At 40.2% G+C, this 14965-nt stretch overlaps 1 protein-coding gene across 2 annotated transcripts in view; it reads left to right on the forward strand.

The window, feature by feature from the left end:
- RUNX2 (RUNX family transcription factor 2) overlaps positions 1-14965 on the forward strand; it is a gene marked incomplete at its 5' end in the record, with an annotated part of 226223 nt that overhangs the window by 47710 nt on the left and 163548 nt on the right. The window lies entirely within an intron of this gene.

Consider the following 14965-nt stretch of genomic DNA (forward strand, 5'->3'; position numbering starts at 1 on the left):
TACCATGCATGTCTTTTCATATATCTGAATTGGTAGGGCAGATTAATACAAAAACATAGAAAATAGAGAAATGACTATGCCAATTCCGCATGGTAATTTTAATAAGGGAATTACTAGGATAATACCGTTGAGCATGTCCAATATGAAAATACATAATTTCCAGGAGCTTGAGTAGAGGCAATGTCACTGACAGAACATTTTCTGACAAATTTTGTTGCTGCACAAAACTCTTTTGCCCACAGTAAGAGGTTACCAGTTCAGAAGTGATTGGAAGTTAGTGCCTGATGATGAGCTGGGCTGATGAAAGAACATTGCCCCTGTTGCTGCTTCTATAGGTGATAATTCCTGGCAGAGAAATTCAGCAAGACAGATACCTACTGGCTATGAAATCTTACGTCAATAAAAAAAAAATTACCAGAAGACAGGAGGAAAGAGGACTGAGGGGCACAATGTCCCTTCTAGTACTGAGTGTTCGTGCAGTTGGTAAAAGTGCAGTGGCTGCTCCCTACTGGAGTCTGAATTCTTCCTCTACTTCACAGAGAGGAAAAAAAAAAAGATCAAGTTTTTCTTACGCATTATACAGAACCAAAAAAGGGCACATACAAAATTATTTTCCCTTTTCAAGTCACCTTTCAGATCGTAAGGTCATTATAAACTATCTCAGCACTTTTACAAACTGGAGTCTGCTCAAACCATAATGCTTACAAAGTTTTGCTTTGAATAGGCCTGATTTTCTCTGTCATTTGTTTTCACTTTTTATTTCTCTGCAGAGCATAAAAAGTCAGAGAAAGATTTTATTTTCCCCTACATAGTATATAATTTACATCAATCATCCCAGGAGGTCAGTACCACTGGGGTGTCATTTAAATACAATGAATATAAAGTAATGAAGCTCTTGCTGGAGTGGACAGCCACAATTCTCAGAGAAAGAGAGAGAGAGAGTTTCCAAAGCATGTGGAGAAAACACAACGGGAGACCAAGTGAATTCATCACACCACAAAAATGTCTCCATCCTGTCGACAAAGTCATTAAAGGAAAATGAACCATTGTTACTCTAGACGCTTGCATTCCTTTGGCATAATAACCTCAGTATAGAAGCATTGGTGCAAAGAGAGTTTGCACACACAAGAAAAAAAAAATCTATTTAAAAAAAAAAAAAGTATCCATATTATGTAATGAAAGAAATCCTCCATGCTCCAAAGAAGAGACGGAGCCTCTGCAGAAGCCACAACTAATAAGTAACCGTATGCAGTGGTACAGGGTGGTTTATTTTCCTCCTGCCAACAAGGCAAACTAAATGCCAACACAGACAATTTTTTTCAGATAACCCACAACTGGTGTTCTCCTTTAATTACACGAATGTTTCTACCCTTGCTGATCCATAGCCATCCTGGTTTTTAAGATCCCTTGCTGAGATTTCCCCAGAACCATTTCCCTTTTCATATTCATTTGCTTCCAATAATTTTTTTAGTCTCCATTAAAGCAATCTGTGAGGAATGCAGGGATTAGAAAGGTTTGCTGTGTTCAATTTTATTTAATTCTTTGGCAAAGGATGTCCAAATAAGAGAAAGTGTCACATGCATACAGTAAATCAAGCATATACCAGATTCAAAAAATAGATTGGACTTCTGTGGATCTTCCTCAAGGAAACACCGCTTTAAAGCAAACCACCGTGCAACCCCTGGTAAAAAAGGTAGCACTGGAAAGCTGCAGCAGAAATCCCTCCCTTTATTATGAATTTTTCCATGGTATGGCAAAATCCTGTTTGCTATACTAATTAAAACAAAAACATGCTAATTAAATCACCTTTATTATCAAAACCATATAGGTATGTAATACATAGAAATACATAGGTTACATTCATTATTTTTTTAATACAAAAGCACCACACTGATCTAAGCAAATACTGAAAGGGAAATCTGTCCTTTATTTATTTTAAGCAACTGCACTGGAACAGGGAGCCTACTCAAAAATGAGCAGAGTGCTACTGAGGAAACACATGCCAGCAAACGCCAAATCATACCTGTTAATTACAACTAATACGCTCGCAGACAATGGCAAGCATGCTATTTATCCATCATTTACAGCCACTGAAGTGTAGGGAAGTGAATTGGTTTGCTGGCAAATGTCCCAATTAATTGGGCGTGCTATTTATTAGGGTGCTGATTAAAGTGTACTCTGCAATATAATAGTCGAGTAAGAAGTTGCCAACTGTTATTCACTCCTGGCTCATATGGATGAAAGCAGGAGAGTAGACTAGCACAATATGAAAATAATGATGTATTCTGTGCCAGAATGGATTTAAGGCAATTCTGATGCCTGGAAATTAAAGACCTGGAGAAACAGAATTAGGTAGCACCATGATCTTGAAGATAGAATTTGGTGTTGTGTAATCCACTTGTGACCAAGAGCTTCAATCTGTAATAGGCATTTTGCATGTGTATTAACACTCCTCTCGGAAGCCAACACCACAGGCCCGTGCTTAAGTAAGCAGCATATGCATAAAATAGAAAATACAGTAAAAGCAGGGTTTTGTTCCTGACTGATCTGAGTCAATTCACTTGAAGAAAAACTACTTAAAGGGGTCCTTTTCCCAGCTGCCGACTCCTTCAGCCTCTCCAGTCAACTGCCCTGAGACTATAGCTTAAATAACGCTAGTTTGTTGTACACTATTCAAAACCATGGCTTCCACAAATGAGGTTGGGAGCTTCCCCAGACAATCAAGAAAACTTATGCTAATAATTGTATATATTATCTGAAGTAACACTTGAGGTTTGATCTCAACCAAGATAACCACCAGAGCAAACCAAAATCATGATTTGTACCAGCAAAGAATTTCCTGATCCTGGATCATTCTTAACTCACCTTGTTAGCACTGATGCAAGACCTGGAGAGAAGGCCCAACTGGCCGTGATTATTAATCAACTTAACAAGTCTGCACATGCTTTTGTTCCTACCTACTTCCTACAATGGTTACAGCATTTTGCCAACATCCAGCATTACGCCTCTATAGCCAAAGATATTCAAGGCTGACCTCTGTGATTAGAGACCTCCAGCCAGAAGTCTCTAACAACAGAAATTAAGTAAATCTTGGTGCAGAGTCTTTCTTATGAAGCTGACTGTGCCCTAAAACCATGCAGGTCTGAAAGGAACACCCTGCAGTATGCTAGATTTTACTGCTCTTATTTTTAGGTGACCAGAACGAGGAGGCAAAGCTCCAATTCTCCCAAGCAAGGGAAAGAGCCAACATGAGTAGCCAGAGACTCCTCTAGCTAGGGAGCAGGTAGCAGCTTTAGCTAAACATTGTCCACATGGATCTCAAGGAACTCGCTGAAGCAAAACATCAAGAGAGATTCATCACCCATGTAATCACACCTGCCCATTACTCTTGCTCTCCTGCCTGCCATCATTTACCTGAAACCACCGTACTGCACAAAATGCACAACCAAAGTAACTTAACCCTGATTGAACCAAATGCATAGTCATTACTCTAACAACAGCATATATTCTGGCAACTACAGGATCAGGAATAGGTTTCAATTTCAGGTGTGGTCACCTAAAATTAGGTGTCTACATGTGGGCTGTGTTTAGGTTCTGATTATAGTCAATGGAAACCCCGTCAACACGATCAGTGCAGGCAAGAGACCAATTCAGTTTATCCGAAAGTAGACACCTATGTTTGGTATTAGACTTGCTCTCTAGAAGCCACCGACTGCATTTACTAGGTCTGAGTGTAGTTGTCTATGTCAAGTTCTCCAGGCTCTGTGTTCTGGCCTCCCATCTACTTTTCCAAAGAGTAAAGGGCCTCACGTAGGTCCTGACTCATATGTGCCAGCCCCATGGCGATTTCATAGGTAGCCCAAGGCATCTGTAATGGCACTAGAGACTTAATTTTGGGCAAGTGAATTGAGCCTTAGATCACTATTGAGTATAATGGGGGCTTAAACAGCTAGCTTAAATGTAAACATTTACATTGTAGGCAACCGAATGTAGGTGTCTGAACCTGGAACTCAGCTCTCCTCTAGCTGTCATTTGTCCAAGGAAAATAACATGTATATAGTTATTGTTTACTTATGTTAGATATGCAAATTGGAGTACTATGTTTCTTGAAGAAAATCTGCAGGATTGTGAATCCTTTGTATCCTTAACAAAAATACATGTGGGGTCATTTTGCAATGAAGAGCAGGTGGGACCCTCAGGTTAACCATTTCCAAATGACATGTTTCGATTATTATGGACTCCTGTCATAAGCCTTTAAAAGATAAGTGAGAATTAGCCAGAACACTGAGCTTTCCTCTGCAGAGGAAATATAAGCAGAGAGCATTAGTTCTTTCTGGATTGCATATTAATATAATGAAAGTTTCCAGAATCAGTCCATTCAAAACAGTAATTTCTTGAAATATAGGAATAGTGCCAGGAATTTGCATCAAATTACTCCTGGACTGCAGAATAAACAACATCAGCCACAGGTTGCTAAGGATTCAATTTCCTCAATGTTCTGAAACAAATTCATGCTATCTGACGGTGCAGAGCAAGTAGAATGCCGAGTTTATGGTTCCCCAAAACTTTTTATCCTTTAACACGGGTGTCCCGTGGTGGTAATCTGTGTACATTAGATATGAGATACAAATATATCAGAGAAGTTTTTTTTTTTCTCTGAATAAATGTTTAAATATTTAGGGCCAAATTCCATTGCTAAGCATATGAACACAGCTCTCTTTGAGTTCATTGGAGTTGTGCGTGTGTATCTAAGAGCAGAACTTGGCCCTTACGTTTTAGGTTTAGCACTAAGCTTCCAACGTAAAATAACGTGTGATCTGTAACACACAGGAGAGCAGTAAGACCTAGTTTTAAAGGAAGGGTACAATGACATGTTTCTGTCTTTCTTTTGGGTAAGAAGCACTGCCTTGAGCAGAGCTCCTGAGAATATTCTTACCTCTTCCCTCGACAGTCTTCCTTTCGTATAAGGTGATTCTCTGGCAGCTTCGGTCATTCCTGTAGCTGGGAAACAGAGTAGGATACTTTTTTATTTCTTTGCTACTTCTCTCCAATATCCATTCTGCCAGTTTCAACTTAGCATCATGATGGATAATACAGGAACATTTTAAAATACTCTTAGACTAATGAATTAGATACATTTTTTAAATTATGAAAAAGTTAAGATGTTGATTTTAAACTATAGGCAATGTGTTCAGATCAGCCAAAGGAGATATCCAGTCACCCTTTTCAGTAAACCAATGTTACGACTGGGATCAGCTAAAGCATTTTTACTGGGAATTGCTACAGAATGCCAACACAGGACTCTTGAATCTGGAGAGATTTTTTCCCTATTCTTGCTATCTTTTTTATCCCTCTACAAAGTATTTGTAAAGCATTTAGATTCTTAAGTGTCCATTTTATTTATAAGGCTCACATTCACCCAACATCCCTGGCCAGGAAAGACGAAGAATAACTGCATGGTACTTGTGCAATATTGTGTGAATGCCATAGGACATGCAGCCTGATAGAAACCTGTACCAATGCCAAAAAAAAAGAGACAATGCCAAAAAAAAAAAAATAATCCCCCGAGTGTAAGTGCACTGATTGACCAGTCTGAAATTTCTCTGGGGTTTCAAAATTCCTCAAAAATTGCTTTCTCCCATCTAATATAGCTCTGGATTTTATCATTATGAAAAAATACTCTGACTGTTATCAACTGGGAGCATACTGAACAGTTCATATATTTTAGTGGCTTTTGTGAAAGTCAGGTTCTTGTTGGGGATTAAAGTTTTTGAGGGATGGAAGGCTTTTGGAAGATTTCTTATGAAGTTCACTGTCTACTTTAGATTCTTTTTCTGTGGTAATATGCTAATGCTAATGGCATCCAACTCAGTAGAGAAAGATCTTGCACAGTTTTAAAGTTTTACAGATGCAATTATAAGTGAGAGTGAGCTGCTAGCTTCCTTTAGTCTTTTTAAAATCCTGCACAGAAAGATAGACAGATAGATAGATAGACAGATAGATAGATAGATAGATAGATAGATAGACAGACAGACAGACAGATTAAACATTAATTCTTCTAAAAATGTTATTCCATTTGTGGACAAAATAGTATTTTATGGCATTCATTGCAAAGGTCAACTAGAAGTTGTTCCGTACAAAATAGCATCTTCTTTTATCTGTTTGAAAATAACTTCCGCTTCAGTTTCCTTCCTCATATGCTAGCTTATTCTTTGTGCAATTGCAAAAATAAATACCATAGAAAAAGAAAACCTCTGTTACAATCCGCTTCTTTCATGATGCTTCATGGAGCCGGTCAATTATTAACGAACATCTAAGAAGTAGAGATAACTGGTCCAGTCTAGTTTGGCAAAACCATTTCTTATGCTTTTTCACCTGAGAGCACCTGAGTGTATGAAGGGGCTGCAAGATTTGGCATTATGTATTACATCATCAACTTCATGTGATGCGAGTATTGATCACTTGCTTATAACATGGGTATTTTCTTCCACTAACTGTTTTATCAAAGTCAGCTTTTCTTGAAACTAGGCTGCACTGATCTTAAAAATCAGCCGGTTTTGACAATTGGCTTGTGGTCTTGAATCCCTCTACGTTATTTATGTAGATGATAAGTCACAGTGTATTAAAAATCCTGTTCATCATCTGCAAGTGTACATACCTGCAAGTGTACATCAGCATGGAAAGTCCCAGCCCATGCAGACTTTGCACTATCCCAGGTTTACTGAACTGGGCCATTTATAGCATCGATGTTTCAGTAGGTATGCACCTACTCCAGACAAACGATGTGTTTTTGACGACTGTTGTCAAAATGCCCACCCACTCTCTGCACATCTTGGAGTAGCGTTGAAAACAACTGCTCTGCCAGTGCGGACGAAGTCAGTCAAGTCCAACACCTATTGTAACAAATTCTTCCATACACTCCAAGGCAAATCCTACGCAGGCAGGTTGTCCCATGAGCCCTCAACAGGCATGATTTGCTGCAGTAAGCAATGAACCTACTGACCTCGTCCACACCAGTGAGGCAACCATTTCTACTACTACTACTTGAGTGGATTTGAGGGTAGAAAACTATTTTTGACACCTCTTGTCAAAACCAGATCATTTTTTTAGAGAAGGCAAAGCCCCAGTGACATTACACAGCCTGTGTGCTGAAGTGCCGTGGGGTGAGTTAAGGACATGGGATCATCACTCAGAAAGGCACTTTGTTGTTTTAAATTAAGAATGCTTTTGTAGGTAGAATAGCATTTACTAAAGGTTGTATTGATAATTTCACATATGATAGCCTAAAGAAAATAAGCTCACATATTGCGTGCATCTATTAAATTAGGTAGACTTAATAGATAATAACAGCCCAGTTCTCCTCTCGCACCAGCGTAAATCAAGAGGGGTACTGCTGAAAGGCACCAACTTACTTGTACATGAAAAACACTAATATTTCTGAAAACATGATATACAGACACTCCATAAAGTTCGTTCTTCTCACTTAATTTTCATGATCGCCTTAAACAGTTATGTCTCTATTGGATCCAGAGCATAAAAATGGAGAGAGGAGGGGGAGCAGGGCAGGAGCGTAATGGTAGGAGTACAGGGTGGGCAGCCAGGAGAAGAAAAGTATCTGTCCCTTTCTCATTTAGTCTGAGATACAGAACAAACAGCTTTCAGACTTACTAAACATTTTGAACATACTGAGAGCTCTCTGTTTATTTCAGATGTGTAAAATGCCATAACTTGCCAGTAAATGTAGCTAGGCATGCAAGTGCATGCATGAAGATAACATATTAGTTACAAGAATTATAATTGTCCTATCATTACCTTTTCTTTCTTTCCTGAGACAGAATGAAAGTGCCATAATCTAGCAAGAATTTCATGATAAGTAATGTCAGAAATGGCTTTTTTTTTTTCATGGAGCTGCCAACTGTCTATTTTAGACATAACATCACCCTTTACTGTAGCCTTCCACATAAAAGCAACACGAACAGTAACGTCTCTAAGCAAGCATGAATGATTGGCTTGCAGATTCTTTACCAAAAAGGGAGTTTATTTACTCCACACAGGTCATAAATTTCCTTAGAAAAACTATCAGTGGTAATCCACATGTGGTGTTTAGTAAATAGAGCTTTCCTCCGATTCCCTCAGTCCATGTTCTTCAATTGTCAGAAACAGTGGAAGATGGTTTTCGCATGCCTAAAAATACAAATTATTCTAGCTCCTTAAAATAGACTGGAAACGAACAGCTGGAAGACTTTACATATTCTTCATCAAGATGGGCATTCAGACATGGAAATGTGAAAGGATAAGGAGAGTAACCCTAAGTAGCAAGTTACCTGAAGGCTTGCCTCTGCTTCTCTTACGTGAAGCAGCACCTTATTCCGTGAAGGTTTCCATTGCAATCAGTGGAACTGCAAGCAGAATAAGGCTTTTCTTTCTTTCTTACCAAGGGGAAAAAAAAAAAAAAAGAGAGTGGGATCTGCCTTTTCATGTAACGGGCTTTTATCTGCTCAAAAATCACGCTAACCTCAGGGTGCCAAGCACAGTATGTTTGAAAGCATTCCAAGAATGGGAAGAGCTGCTCTATCTTCTCTACTACAAAGGGAAGCTTGGTAGTAATGAGAGCTGCTGTGGTCTTCCAAGAAAGGTTTTCCATCTGCTTTGCCCCCTCTGAGGACCTCTTACTTATTCCTCCTGGATACTTCCAGGTTATGTCTTTCTTCTTATGCTTAAATTAGGAAAACATTTGAGTGACTGTCTTCATGATGCGTTTTGCCATGAAAGGTAGAAGGATTTCTCCCTTGCTTTTCAATATGTATGCATTTAATAAATTATCCAAATATTTATAAGATAAACTAGAATAACAGGTTTTGGCATTACATCACGTAAGCTCCTAATATCATAATACTCCTAATATCCTGAGGTGAGAGAATTGTATTCACATTTGAATGTCTAGTGTTAATGGTGAAGATTTTAATTACGTTCCTTCTAGGGCCTGACAAGCATTCGAAACAAATAGTTTAAAACTTATCATACTTACCAAAACTGAATTACGAAGTGCATTATGAAAGAAATGTCCAGAATTCGTACATGACTATTTTTTTTCTTTTCTATCACTTCAAAACAGACTATTTAAAAAAATCTGTAGAGAATTTTGACTTCTGAACTGAGAGTTTAAGCCAGATTTCAGCCTGCAAGGAATTTTTATGGTTGAATTATAGACTTCTAAAAGACACAATTTAAAACTGAACTGCTGACAGTCATTCTGATCATATTTTATAAGCTACTATTAACTAGGATGAGACCTTAAAGGAGGAATAGATCCCATATCTATCTGCTGACTCTAGGATTTCTTATCCTTCCCTCTAAAACAGTGCAGCCTACTGTCAGGGAGAATATTGGTCGGACTAGACTGACTACAGATCCAGTCCAGCCTAGCAAGCCTAGTGCTGCTATGGAGGCTTTGCAAAATTTAGCTGCCAACTACTCCATCTGTACTGAGCATGTGCAAGAAAAACCTCAACAATTTTCAGCAACTTCTAACTCAGCCAAGTTCGGGTGGATCCTTTTGGTCAAGGGCAACAAAAGGAACGTATCTGATTTTTCCTGTTATTCCTCTCCTACTTAGTAAAACTTCCCATCCCAGCTCTGAAACAGATATTGGGATGATTCTAAGAAATTTTAAACTGTTGTGAAACAATGTGTTTTCTCTTAATGCCGATCTTAGAAACAGCACAAGTATTTCTGCTGGAAGTTTCCAAAAAATTCAGCTTGAGGCAGACTCAGGATTGAAAAGCTCATCCTGAACAGTTAAAAATTGGCAGCGGTATGTGAGTGAAAACAAGGTCTTATACTGGAAAGTGGTAGACAAGCTTAACTGCAGATACTGCTGGCAGCTTCACCTATAATAGTTTTGCTGCCAGATCTTGGTCCTTTATTACTAGAGAGAATCATTCCTGTGATGTCTAATGTTTTGTCATCTGCTTTTACGGCTTGGTTTTGGACTGATGTTGTTGTCTCCTGTGACTTGGCTGCCAATTCCACAACAGTCGCCTACGAGACTGATCCTGTGTTATGCCCCACACACCCAAGGTCTTAAGGCCACCCCTAATGTGGGGCACACATATCTTCTGCTAAAATGTGACCAGGAGGCTCCACATTTTCAGGATTACATTATGTCATAGCATAAATATGATTATGTTCTTGATCCTCTGGTCTGGCCTGACTATGCTTAGTTCATCATGTGAGTGAATTTTCAGGAAAGAGAGGTCAAAAATAGACTAATTTTTATAGTTCCTCAAAGAGTTTGTTCGCTATGTCCATTATGTTTACATTTGCCATTACCATATGCTTTCTTCTTCTATTTCACTCCTGTAGGCTGCACCACCTCTTCCAATGTTGTACGTTTTCATCCTTTTTAGAACAAGTCTATCACTATTCGGTGTTTTTCTACTGCTTCAGCTTCGAGACTCACGTTATTAACAAAGAATCCGCCTGATTTTTTTTTCTGGCATTCATCCTGTTGAGAACAGGTTTACAATGGGAATCCTCACCATCGCAACACTGGGAGAGTAAATGCAAGGATCTGGTGGTGTGCTTGTGGTTGGGAGCATTAAAAACAACCTCTCCCACTCGAGACTGACTTACATCTTGTAGTATCTTCTGCGTGAGCTTTATGGAGCTTGTATCTGGCCAGAGTGCACTTCATTAGTCTCTTAAAAACCAGCATGCAAAATTTAGGGACTCTGCAAGGTTCCAAATGTATAAACCCTTTTTAATTACAAACAGTTATACCACCCACTCTCCCCACAGTTAGTCAAGGGAACCAGTTTTCATTGAGGTCAACAGAAAAAATAACCGTGAAGTTTCTGGCTCATGCTGGTTACATATATGCTGAAAGAAGGAGGAGAAAAAAAAAAAAAAAAGAAAATTTAAGCTCTCATTTTTTAGCCTTTCTATATCTAAAACAACAGGCTGATTTGATCTGAATTCATTCAAGGAAAAAAACACGACTTTTTCCTAATTCTGAAATTAGTTACACAGAAGCTGGGAGGAGGATTAATGGAAAGGGACGAAGTCAGTCTTGCCATGAAAAAAACAGTTTGTCCCTGACTATGAGGACCCTAACAACTTTTACAGTTGATTTTCAGTTTGCGTGTTGCAAGCAAAAAAAACCCCAAAAAACCCAAAAAACCCCAACAATTTACTTGAAAAAAAACAGGCCATACATTTTTCTAATCGTACTAGACATTCAGGTTTTTACTGCCAGAAAGCACAGGCCATACTTTCTCTTTCAAACGCTGTTATAAGATGACAAGTAGGCCCACATTTCGTTCCTTCACAATGATGACATGGTCATTTGCTGCTTTTAAACCTCTTTGAAATACATACAATTCCAATGGGGCGGAAGAGGTTGCAGACAGGGAGGGAAACGGGAGAACCCAACGCTAGGACCGAGACCCAGGCTTGCAGTCCACGCTTATTAAAGAAGCAGAAACTACATCCTTTAGGGAAAAAAAAAAAAAAAAATCAGAAGCAGTAACTATTTACCTTGTTGTTTGTATAACGTGTGTTTCACTGCGTGCCGTGGAAAAGCCGGCAATTTTTCAGTAGTGACACGGCAGGTTTCTTAAAAGCTTTTGGAATTTTTCTCCTGGTATTACTGGTATGCTTCACAGATGCAGAGCCCTGCTAATCTTTGGACTTCTGAGAGTTCGACACATATTTTTATATCTCCAAAAGTGTATGGTAATAGTTAGTACCCCATTTTATACTGAAGGAAAACTTGCTAAAAGGCTCATCTGAGGTCCTGGAGCAAATCAGCATCAAATCCTGAGACAGAAAGCAAGAGTCTCAGCTCTGGGTCCTCATTTCCTACTGAAAATACTGTGGGAAAAAGCAATATTCTCAAGATTTATTTTTTTATGTAATCGTTTTCTAGCCTGTCTTGCAAGCCTTTACGCTTAAGTTTGTATCGGGGACTATAAACGCTAAAAACCAGTGCATGGTGCTGAAATATGAAATGCCTTCGACTAATTTCGGGACACAAAGAATCTTCTTTTATCTGGGCTATAAATCAATGGGGCAGGGACACAGCAGTTAAAAAAACCCTGGTAGCCCACAGTCTGACTGTGAATGCTGTAGTTAGAGAACTCATTACCACATGCCTACTTAACAGACCAAATAACGTGTGAATCTAGAGTTACTATTTGTCATACTTAAGAAAAAGCAAAGAATAGCTGGGCAAACAGTCAATTTACAACCAAAGCGAAAGTAAAGCGCTGCCAAGAGACACTGGAGCTTATCTTGCCCCTACTGAAAGGAAGGGAAATTTGGGCAAAGCCTTCTCTAGCATTAAGCTGACTTAAGTTCACACATTTTGGCTCGATGCACATTTTCACGAGGGAATAAAAAACTTTGGAAAGGTGGATGTTGGAAAGAGAATTTTGGCAAGTCCTTAACTATAGTAATAATTGCTGACATCGCTGCAGTCACTCTGACTAAAAATAACCAATACAATAACAAACCCAGTGAACCCATTCATTTATTCCCGTTTCAAAAAGGCTATTGACATATATAGAGAAGCTCAAAATAAATTCTGTATTCATCGTGTTTACAGCACATTCCAGCCCAACAAACTGGCATCAAAACTATTTATTTAGGGGACGTCATCCAGGTTAGAATCTTTCAAATTTGGCGATTATTTTTCATCTTGAGCACATGACACTTACAGCAGGAACGTGCTGGGTCTGTGTTTTACAGATGTAACAGCAAACAAACTCGGTGCTCTTTAAAACATTACCTTTTTGTCCAAAAGCAATCTAATTATGGCTGTATTCATAACATAGTTTAAAGTAAAAAAAAGCTAAAAGACAATCGAAATTGCGGCAAACGTAGCCGTACTAATGAAAATCCTATTTTATAAAGTGGAACCGAAGGTGTTTGTTAAGACATAATTTGCCATGCAAGCACATTTTTTCACTAACCTCCTACAATTCTCTAACATCCTAAAATATGACCAATTTTGCAACCATTGCTAAAATTCCAAGAAGTTCTGAAATAAAACCCGAGGAAACCCGAGCAGCAGGGTTGCTCTCCGTTTCAGCCAAATCCAAGCCAACGTTCCAGATTATACATATCATAACATAAATTACTATTTCTGAAAATTCCCATCCAGCTTTTATGCAGGTCCATAAACGTTACTGGTACTTCTATTAATTTGTCCATAAGCATTTAAATAAAATTCTAACGCTCTGAGCTGTGATCTGTTCCAGGCTGTAGTAAGTTCCTGTTAAACATGTAAATGTTCAGCAGAAAGATATTTTTGCATGGAGACTGAAAATCAGCTGTGCCAGATACCTGAAACTTTGTTAGGGCGTTCAGTGGAAAATTCTATTTCGACGTTATAAATAACCATGGACTATTTTAAGTGACCTTAAACCGGTAGCTTCCAGTGACTTGTTTTAGTTTATCCTAATTAACTTTTTATTTTATTTTAGTAGGAAGAGAGGTGACCGTAAAACTTTTAGTGTGACTAATTAAAAGTGGAAATCTATCTTCTTGTTTGAAATAAAATAAATCACAATTGTCAGGCTTATACAGTATTTGGATATAAGGCAACCTCCTGCTTGCTTTCTCGCACCTTTGGAATGGCTCTGATGGAATTTATTTCCCCTCCAGCTAAAGGGGGAGGAAGGGCCAAAAGAACCTACGGTCATAAACATTTTACCAGGTTAATTATGAAAAAAAAATATTTTCTGTACTGCAACTGCAGCAAACCAGAACCGCTGAATATACCAGACCTTACAGGTGACGAGTACTTGTCCTTCGGAAATGCCTGTGACCACTTTTGGGGAAAAGCAGGTCCCTACGGTTGTCGGAGGAGCGGGATGAGCTCAAGAGGGGTTTGCAGTGTTACTGCATTTTTGCAACGGGATAGAAAACTGCCACAGCCCAGCACTGGGCCAGGGAAAGGAGGGAAAAAAGAAAAAAAAAAAGGAAAAAAAAAAAAGGGAAAAAAAGGAAAAGAAAAAAAACCAGAAGAGGAGGTCGCCGATCCCAGCCAGGCAGGGGGTCAGGGGCTGCTGCTCCCCGTTGCAACGCTGGGGAAGGCGGAGGAGTGGGCGAAGGAGCGGCGGGCGCGGTGCGCGGAGCGCGAGCTCTCCCCTGTGCCCGGACAGCGGAGCTTCTCCTCTCCTCCTCCTCCTCCTCCTCCTCCTCCTCCTCCCGTACCCTCGGAGGCGGAAGGAGCGCGTTGCCGCTGCCGCTGCCAGCGGGGCCGGGGCTTTGCCCCGGGGCGGGGGCAGAAATTTTGGGGAGTGGGGGGACAGCGGGGTGGGCGGCGGGGGGCAGCGCTGCCGGCCCGGCCGGCGGAGGGCGCGGAGGCTCCGCGGGGCGCGGGCACAGTCCCGGGGGCGGCTCTGCACCCCTCCACCCCCGCCCCGCCGTGTACGTGGGGCCGCCGGGCGCCTTCGCTGTGCTTTGCGCGGGTGGGGCTGGGGGGCAGGACAAACCTGGCTTTTCTGCTGGGTCTGGGTGCCCGACTTAGGGCTAGTAAAGCCTGCGTGAAAAGGACGCATCCCCCCAACGCAGGCAGGCAGGCAGGCAGACAGACACCGCCCCGAATCGCACACAGGCGGCGAGCAAGGAGCACACACGCAGCGCCGACTTTTCACAAGAAGGTGGAAGTAGCAAGTCGAAGGAAAGCCTTAGAAATTAGAGGGAGGGTTGTGATAGGTCGTTATCTGCGCTGGGAGGCGTTTACACTTTTTTACTATTGGGTATGTAAATTGTTTTTAATAAGATCTGCCCTTTTTTTTTTTTTTTTAAGGGAGAAAACAAACCAGACTCCCTTTACCTTAATAGTCTGAGGGGGGTTTTATAGCTTTCATTCATTCAAGGAAATGGTTTAGTCTTTAGACTACCGGAGACTTAGAGAAAAAAAAAAAACAAACAACAAAAACCCCCAAGCTTTTGG

The sequence above is a fragment of the Phaethon aethereus genome (assembly GCF_964289735.1).
Source record: "Phaethon aethereus genome assembly, chromosome: 3".
NCBI lineage: Eukaryota > Metazoa > Chordata > Aves > Phaethontiformes > Phaethontidae > Phaethon > Phaethon aethereus.